Source organism: Maniola hyperantus, chromosome 6, assembly GCF_902806685.2.
Source record: "Maniola hyperantus chromosome 6, iAphHyp1.2, whole genome shotgun sequence".
Lineage (NCBI taxonomy): Eukaryota > Metazoa > Arthropoda > Insecta > Lepidoptera > Nymphalidae > Maniola > Maniola hyperantus.
This window is the reverse complement of record NC_048541.1, coordinates 51,768-61,733: the sequence shown is the minus strand read 5'-3', so window position 1 is coordinate 61,733 and position 9,966 is coordinate 51,768. Positions and strand designations below refer to the sequence as shown.

Below are 9,966 nucleotides of genomic sequence, written 5' to 3'. Positions count from 1 at the left end.
GACAGTTGGATGTCCCATGTTCCTGTTACCACCGACCTTGTGTACTGTTGACCTTTCATTTCTTATTCTATTCCAGATTTCTCTTCCAGTCAGAAGACAGTGGCCCTACCGCGGTTGTTTGACAGCTACAATGTCACGATCGCAATCATCTCTGATTGGTTAATGCTCGCTCACTATTGGCTACAATGCATTGTTGCAACAAGAATCGCACAAATTCAGCCAATCAGAATAATTGAGATTGTAATAATGATTGATGCAGGTTTTAGACAATCGCCCTACAGGTCACTCATATCGCACCTACTCTGTGCTATCGCTATGGATTCAGTTCAGGTAATCGTTTGCAAATAACAGGCCATTTCTAAAGGAATAGCGCCAACACTGGACACTGGACAACAAACTGTAGAATGGCACACTTGCCACTGGCCACTGGCCACTGCCATGACATGGCAATTGACGAACATTCGATGGAACTGTGTCACATTATAAGTAGGTAAGTACCTACACACTTATTGTGAGGTATCAGGTAACCGATACTCCGTAAACATATCACAATGTCGTCATTGTCCAACAGTTGTCCCTGTTGTCAGGAGCGGTGCACTACAGCTCTACAGCTGCACTGTACTGTACAGGCAAAGCCGCGCCGAATAGCCATGCTGTGCCATTACGTGTACTCAATACTCAAGTGCCAACTTCAAGTTGTGCTTCTAGCCCACTCGCTCGACGGTTTCGTCATTTCCTCCTCTCTCGCCTCTGCCCACACGGCGGCCGGCGCGGACAATGAATGCGTCCACCCGCTCCATGTGCCCAATGCGTATTCTGTGCTGCCTACTCGCGCCCATTCAGCTCTCGCCCACGACAGTCGACACGGCTCGTCCTCACAGACGCGCCGGGAGGCGGGAAACTTCCTCGCGAGCCGCACGCAGGCTAGACTTCGCTGTTGATACTTCTATATTTCAGTCCGATAAGTTTGCTTGGAAAGCTTTGTTCGCGTCAAAGTACGTAGGTATCGAAAATAGTCGCGTCGATGTAATTTGCCTTTCACAAAAGTGGCCGAGAAACGAGAAGCAGCCTACTCACGATACGAGAGCGGGCAAAAAGCAAGTTATAGGGCGAGCTGCGGGCACGTCTGCCCCGGCCCCCCGCGCCGCACCCCCGCCGCGCCGAGGCCGCGCGGTGCACTCCAGTCAGCCGGCGCCCGTCGCACGAGGGCCACGTATCATCTTCCTCTCGCACCGTTTCGTGGACACGCGATCTTCGACGCGAGTGACTCGAGCGTCCGATACTTGTGAAACTTTATAATTGGATATAATATTCAATCGAGTGTTGTGTGAATGTGGTGTATGTGTTTGGAGTGCATTGTTTGGAAGTGGTTCGACGGGCACTCGAGCCGGTTCCGTGGTCGGCGCCCAGCGGGCCCGCCGGCGCCGCGCGCTGTGCTTTCTAAACGATCCTGCGAGCGACGGCTGCGGCCGTGCTCCGTTTCGTCGACGGATACTCGAATTGAACTTTAGTCTGACTTCTTGCAGGTGAGGCTACAGTATACGACTGATTCGTTCAGTTCGAACACGATACCACACTACAAAGTTGACTGCTTTTCAAAAACTTGTCACATTCCTACTTCCGACGCTAAACGGCAAGAAGAAGAAGTAATTGATATACCGAAAGAAGCATTCGTAGTTAGTGGCTTTGCTTCAGTCCAATCGATACAATCATTAGAACACAGCCCAATATAAATTGCTACCTTCATAAGTGATAATGAACGTGCAGATTAAATACCTACTCGTATTTTGGTTCTTTACTTTGCAATTTACGGAAACTAGTCGAAAGCTTATTATTGCTTGAGAAAGCTTGCTGTTTTAAAAATGAATGATTGATTATCATCAACGACGTGAATCATTGAATATTACTGAAATAAAAACTTGAAACATGTGTACATGAAAATTCTATCATTCATTGTAATTAGTACCTACTACCTACCCGACCAATCTACATCGGAGCTCGGAGAGAACACTCCATCGCACTGCTTGTTGAAAGACCATTGTAAACTGACAAATAATGATGTTTTGGAGCTTGCTGATGTAAAGTAGACCGTTCGCACGTCGCCGTACAAAACATCAACAATTGGGCGTCTAAAGCGTACGCGTATATTGCGCACGAGAGCTCGCTCGTTATCCACAACACATGACACATGAACAAGATGCACCGCTGCGGACATGTGGCCGGTGGCGTGTGGCACCCAGGTGGCACCCAGGTGGCACCACTGACATGCCGAGTGGCGACGTGCTAGGCTCAGCTCGTTGGCCCCAACACTGTTCGCCCAACAATGTGTGGATCGAGAAATTAGCGTTGCAAACGTTCCGTTCCGTTTTACGAAGCCGTATCACCTGAAGCAGACGTTTCAAATCCAATCGTTACTATGTTCGATTCTTTCTTTACATCTTTTTAAGTAGGTACATAGTTCAACTATAAGTTACTGCTCATAACCAGAATCCTATGAACTTCAAAATTTAAAATTCAAAATTCTTTATTGCGAATGAAGGTCTTTAGATGTACTTAATACATTAAAATTTGGTGAAATGTAAAGCTCTTTCTCAATTCCATGAAATCCTGAATGATAAGGCCGAGGAAACGTTACCAGCTGTGCGTAATCCCAGCAAAATAATGTCGAATTTCTGGATTTGAGTTGGATAGATTTTTAGTGCGTAACGTCGTGTAATTGTGCGTGAAAGTTTTAAATTTGTGCGTCCAACCAATAAGTAGATATTCGAAAAAAACGCGTTCTGCCAGGAATACGTCATCCCAGCTACACATTTTTTTCCCAATGGACGTACGAGAAAAAAAATAGGTCCATGAATTAGTGCGTTTTAAGAGGTAAATGTGCGTGCTAAAATTAAATTTGTGCGTTATAACACTTCGAAGATATTCAGTTTTTTGCTGGGATGACGTTTTAAACCATTTCTTATATCTCTTACACGGTTAAACGTATAGATGTGATTTTTTTTTACACATGTTGCTATGAATTTGTGCGTAATGTTTGTAAAAACAGAATTTAAAAAAAAATTACCGTTCAGTTTTTATAATTAAAAAATAAAATAACGTTATTAGGTCCTAGTACTTTAAATATGACCTCTAAAGATAAACTTATACCGTTGATTTGTCCCTTATAACGGCCCACAGTATCTTATCAAGTTTCATTGGAGTATTTTAAGTATTTATTGAATTATGAAGAAAATTACTACGACAGGACACGATATTTTTAGACATTTAATTGGTCGAGTTTTTTATGAGTTGGCTAATTAAAATTTTTACCAATAATTAGTGCGTCAGCTCATTTATCCATCTGCAAAAATATAGCCCAATACACAGATAAATTATAGAGATATAATCAAAAACCTATAAGATGCGCAATACAATGATAAACCGACAAAGTTTGAATAGCCACAAAAAAGCGACCGTGTCATATATCGTGCTAACCTTCCAAAATTGATAGTATTGTACCATTACTTTTTTCGCACTTAAGTACAGGTACGTACATAATAGTTAGTGAAAATTAAAACAACAGAACAGTTCAATATATTTTTTATTTTCTAAGTTTTAGTTGATCAATATTCTGACTGAATACCGATTGTAAATTAAGTAGGTAATCTAAAATTATTGTATTAACATAATTTGTCATATTAACATAACAATAAAAATAATCAACAGTAACAAAATAGTAAAAAAATCTAGAAATGGAGATAAATCACGTTGAATCAACTAGTAGCTGGTGCAGTGCCCCATATTTTCCCTAACCTACCTAAGAATTTGCGTTACCTAAGTTATGTGCGAAAAAACATCTAGGATGGATCCCTCTAAAAGGGAACAGCTGTATAAACAGCGAGCGTCGTCAAGAACTACATCAGCAAGCCCAAGAAAAGGACAATCACAAAGGACAGGAAATAAAATAACTGTTAAGTCTAATTATAATAGGAAATAAAATATCTATTAACCCTCATTTATGTTTTATTTTAGTGAAATAGTAGGTAGATCTTCAAAGTTTCAAACAAGTTTTAAGTTCCTACATTCTTACGAAAGACATACCTACTAGGTACTGCCTTACATTAAGTAAATGGGCTGTATGTGGTCAATACGTAATTTCAAAAACTAATGATTTTATGTATTTGTAATGTAAGTAGGTGCATAGTGTTTGTAAATATAACTAGATACAGCCTATAGAAAGCTGTCCACTAGTACACTTGTAGCTCTATCGGTTTATGCCACAGATTCACGGCGGATCCTAATTGCGACGTTGCCAAACTTAATAGCATGGCTTGTAAGTAAAGATGGCTGTGGTCGGAACCTTTGGTAGGTACCTATTAGTTTTAAAATTCAGTTTTATTGCCGTGTTTTGAAGACGAACGGGTGGCTTAGTTTAACAGTTTCCAGAAAACTATATTGTTTAATTATGGCTTGTGACCAGACAATAGGACTGTTTGCTTTTGTTTGTTAAAATCCCGTGGAAACTCTAATATTTCGGAATAAATGTAACGGGTCACTTATGCAAAAATCACGTCAATCTGTAACTCTGTTGCGGTGTGATGGAAGGACAAACCAACAAACAAACATACTTTATAATAATGCACGCATTTATAATATTATAGTATGATTAATAAAAAGCTTAATAATTTTGTGCGCACATGTACCAGAAAAGAAATGGCACAATACTATCAATTTTGGAAGGTTAGCACGATATATGACACGGTCGCTTTTTTGTGGCTATTCAAACTTTGTCGGTTTATCATTGTATTGCGCATCTTATAGGTTTTTTGATTATATTTCTATAATTTATCTGTGTATTGGGCTATATTTTTGCAGATGGATAAATGAGCTGACGCACTAATTATTGGTAGAAATTTTAATTAGCCAACTCATAAAATACTCGACCAATTAAATGTCGAAAAATATCGTAGTCCTGTCGTAGTAATTTTCTTCATTAATCAATAAATACTTAAAATACTCCAATGAAACTTGATAAGATACTGTGAGCCGTTATAAGGGACAAATCAACGGTATAAGTTTATCTTTAGAGGTCATATTTAAAGTACTAGGACCTAATAACGTTATTTTATTTTTTAATTATAAAAACAGAACGGTAATTTTTTTTTAAATTCTGTTTTTACAAATATTACGCACAAATTCATAGTAATATGTGTAAAAAAATCACGTCTATACGTTTAACCGTTTAAGAGATATAAGAAATGGTTAAACGTCATCCCAGCAAAAAACTGAATATCTTCGAAGTGTTATGACGCACAAATTTAATTTTAGCACGCACATTTACCTCTTAAAACGCACTAATTCATGGACCTATTTTTTTTCTCGTACGTCCATTGGGAAAAAAATGTGTAGCTGGGATGACGTATTCCTGGCAAAACACGTTTTTTTCGAATATCTACTTATTGGTTGGACGCACAAATTTAAAACTTTCACGCACAATTACACGACGTTACGCACTAAAAATCTATCCAACTCAAATCCTGAAATTCAACATTATTTTGCTGGGATTACGCACACGGCATAGGAACCTGCCAGGGAAAACATCGACAATAGCTCAGAGTAGGTATATTATATTCTGTGCTATTGGTGTGTTCTCTGAAAGTAGCGAGCATTCAGCAAGGTTTGGTTTCAAGTTTTAGTTTTTCACCACAATAGGTATATGTAATATTATAACGGTACCTACTTCCAAAACTGAATAGAGTAAAAATTGGTATGAATGTTGGGAACGCTAATAATGATCGGACTATAGTACAATTTATATCCCGTAGTGTGAAATTAGCTTAAGATCTGCACATACTCTCACGAGAAGTAGATTCTGTAGATAAATAGTACCTACCTACTTACTTATCAAACTTATAGGCTAATTCTAATTAAATATTTTCGATTGAAATCTTTATCACTTAAATCTACTTAGGTACTTGTTGGGTGATTCCTTTCTACCTAAGCGAAGCCACAAACACAACATACCTAAATAAGCTGATCCGCACTTCCGTGAATGTAAATATACCTACTGCTTACGTTTTTTTAGGGTTCCGTACCTCAAAAGAAAAAACGGAACCCTGGATCACTTTGTTGTCTGTCTGTCAAGAAAATACTTCCCGTTGACCTAGAATCATGAAATTTGGCAAGTAGGTAGATCTTATATCTGACATTTGTTGAAAAATCTGAAAACCGCGAATTTAGGGTTAGATCACACAAAAAAAAAATTGTGGTCATGAACTAATAATTAGTATTTTCAAAGGTCTTCACCTGTACATTCTAAAACAGATTTTTATTTATTTTTATGCATCATAGTTTTTGAATTATCGTGCAAAATTTCGAAAAAATACGACTGGAGTACGGAATCCTCATTGCGCAAGCCTGACTCGCACTTGGCCGGTTTTTGAAATTATATTTTAATAACTTACTTAAAATTACTTAAGATTTTCACCAGTTTATTACGAGGGCATTCTAATAGCGATGGGATATTGATTGATAATAATTTAGATACCTACTTACTTATCTTTCCTACAGAGGAATTTGGATCTGTAGAGAGTAGAGAGTAGAGAGTAGAGACAGCCAGCAGCCAGCAGATAGCTTTGTGAACTCATTAATAACAAATTATGTCTGCAATTGAATTAAGAAAACAAACAAATCAAAAAGTCATGTGTTGTGAAATTAAATATTGATGCGTCATATTCTTGTCATATTAGATAAGTCAGTAAGTATATCGAACTCAATGACCTGATTTCCAAGCAATAAAACAACGTCTTATCTTATTATTAATCTTATATTTATTAAGTCTGATAATAGTCACGTAGATATACCTACTTCAACAAAAACACAAAATGATATGGTTTTTAAACAACTTGACTTGATTTAACTTGATAGCTTTAATGTAAGTAATACTATTGTGTTGGTTACTTCTACTAAGTAGGTCGATACATAGGATGGAAAGAGTTGCAGTGATTGCTAACAATAACGGCGTCATCCTCCGTGCTCGAATATGAAGTAAACATGGAGGAGGCTCGGAGGACTGAGGCACCAGTAAATACTTCCAGTTTCTTTGGAAATGAATCAATGAAATATGAGAAAGCTTAGATTTGACGGAAATAAAGAGTTCTATTGAGTGGAGTAAGATGGTAATATACATTACTTATGTTCAAGGAAAAATAAACGTATACATTCTGAGGGAATCCGTTGTTGAAGTGGATGAAAATAATAAAGTTTTTTATTAATGGCAAAGAATCCAGTATACATATTATTCATAAAATAAAATATACCATTATATAAATTAAAATAACATAAAGTAAAATGAACTACATGTACATACAAACTTATAAACTAACTGTGAATGTTAAAAAACTCTTCACAGGCGTCCTTGTCAACAAATCTATTTCTATTTCTTATTACTATTATGATGCACAGATAGCCAATATGTAAAAATATTGCTAGGCATTCCGTCACAAACCATCTGTAGAATACTGTTCTGAGATGCCCGGAGTCTCTCCCAGAAGGCAGCCACTCTTTTCCTCATTACCGCATAAAAATCAGGTACTCTCGATTCGCCAAACAAACCCGAGGCACTACAGTATCTAGGCAAACCCATCAATATGCGAAAAGCATCATTATACTGCACGCGCAATGCCGTGTAGGACTTTCGGAGAAAATTTGTCCAAAGTTGGCAAGTGTAGAAGCACTGGCAATACGCTTTAAACAGTACAATCTTGACGGATTTGCTGCATTTGCCAAATCTTCGAGCTAATATGTTACAGCGTATCGAGAGTGCCCTCCTTTCTCTCTCAATATCACAGTCATCCTTCAGGTGCTCAGTAAGAACATGTCCCAATTATTTGAACTCTGTCACAACCCGAACTGCCGAACCATCTACTATTACCTCAGGTACCCTCTCCGGACCCTTGCCTGCTCAAAACACTAACATTTCAGACTTACATTATATTTCAGCCCGTGAGTATTGGCAAAATGCTTCCTAAGTCCCTTGATAGACGGGCTGAGAATGACCATGTCGTCGGCGTAACTTAAACTGTTGACACAGGTGTTACCGATATGACATCCGATTTTTGTGGTTCTCAGCTCCTCTATCAAGTCGTTTACATAAACATTAAATAGATCCGGAGAGGTTATACCTCCCTGACGTACTCCGCAATCTAATTTATAGGAATTAGATGTCGTGTCGCCCCATTTAACACTATTGGTTTGGTTTCCGTATCAGTATCTCAAAAAGTCCATTACCTCACCTGTAACATTAGATTGATACAATTTCGCCCAGAGAATATCATAATTCACGAGGTCGAAAGCTGCTTGGCTCAGGTCTAAAAAGCATGCGTACACTGAAGTTTCCCGACTCGTGTAGTAGCCCACAGCATGCTTCAAACTAAGAATTGCTGTGTCTGTTGAGAGACGGGACGGAAACCAAATTGCGCATCATCGATCACAATATTCTTCAGCAGTTCGGGCTGTATCAAACGTTCCAGAATTTTACCGGTGATGGTACCTAGTGAAACTGGACGATAGTTTTTTTGCTGAACCCAGATCACCGGTTTTATTTTTAATAATTGGTACTGTGGTAGCACGGTGTATGAATAACACTGCTGCTCACATATTTACAGGATATAATTCAGGATAGTTTACATGTGCTGAATTTACATCGATGGTAGTGCTGAAAGGAATTCACTCCTAACGGAAAACTCCAAAAGCTATGTACAATGCAAATTGATTATATACATCGATGATTCTATATAATTAAAACACAAACTGGTTGTCTCCGACCAGACGAAATCAAGAGATTCGTGGTGGTGGAAACAAAAGCTGGAGCTTGGTGCTCGACAGTGGTGTCTCGGTCTTGGTATCTGAGGAGCGAATGTGGCCCCTAGATTCCGCCCAGGGCCGCAGGATTTTCTAATCGTTCCGTATTCAAATTTCCGTTCTAAGTGGCAGCTGTGATGTGAATAGAATAGAATAGAATAGAATAGAAGTTTATTAGTTGATCCGACACATGATAAACACAAACACAAATATTTACAAAAAAAACATTCCTAAAAATCTAATAGGTACCTATTATCTAAAATGTGTCGTGCCAACGAAAAGGCCCGAACTCAGCTGAATGTTGTGGTTACACGATGTAACCACAACGCTGGTTTTCTGTTCGAGCCCAAACGAGGGAAGTCCTGGTTAGTAGTATGTGAAATGTCTTCTTTACAGCTGCCAGTCTTAGAAGAGGCCGCATGCCTCTACAGTACCACTACGGTCTTCATTAGATCCTTTGGAGGATAAGAGTATCTAATGCACAAGTTGTACAAGCGACATAGTTTAGTATGCAAGAGTTCGCTTCCATAAGGAACATGTTCTAAACCGAGTTCATCGTGGCCTGGTGATTTACCACGCTTCATTTGTCGTACTATTTTAGTTACCTGGTCCGGAGTAAATTGCACCACTGGATTATCGGATATGGCTGAAGGATGACTGTGTTTGGATCCCAGACCGTCGTTTATTACTCGGGGTGTATGTTAAACAGTAAACTTGTTTGCAAACATATTGGCTATCTGTGCATGTTCACGTTACCCATTCACCTTTAAGGGTAAACTTTGCTTGTAATTAAACTTTTTGGTTTCCTTCCAAAACTTTGGAAAGTTACCTTCCTTTCTGCACATAGCCAAAATATCTAGTTTTATAGTTTCTTCGTTCCTTCGGCACCAGCGAAGTCTGTTTTTAAAATCCTTACGGGTTCTCACCATTTCGTTACATAAAGTGCCATTGGAAGGTTTACCTGCCATTCATTATCCATCAAAATTAATTCTATATATTTGGTGACTTTTCTGCACGTGCAGATTCCAACCAGTCACTGATTGTTTCTCGTTCTGATTACCTTTAATATGAAAACCTAATGAGTTTTTTAGAGGCTAATTGCATGGTTTTAACAATTTGACTGTA

General features: G+C 38.6%; 1 protein-coding gene across 6 annotated transcripts in view; it reads left to right on the top strand.

Moving 5' to 3' along the window:
- Window positions 1-1,172: 1,172 nt before the first annotated feature.
- The window catches only part of kug (FAT atypical cadherin kugelei), a 59,287-nt gene continuing 50,493 nt past the window's right edge, over window positions 1,173-9,966 (top strand). For all 6 annotated transcript variants that reach the window (XM_069499214.1, XM_069499216.1, XM_069499215.1 and 3 more), the window contains exon 1: window positions 1,173-1,526. The gene's annotated coding sequence lies outside the window, so the exon portion shown is untranslated. The remainder of the gene's footprint in view (window positions 1,527-9,966) is intronic.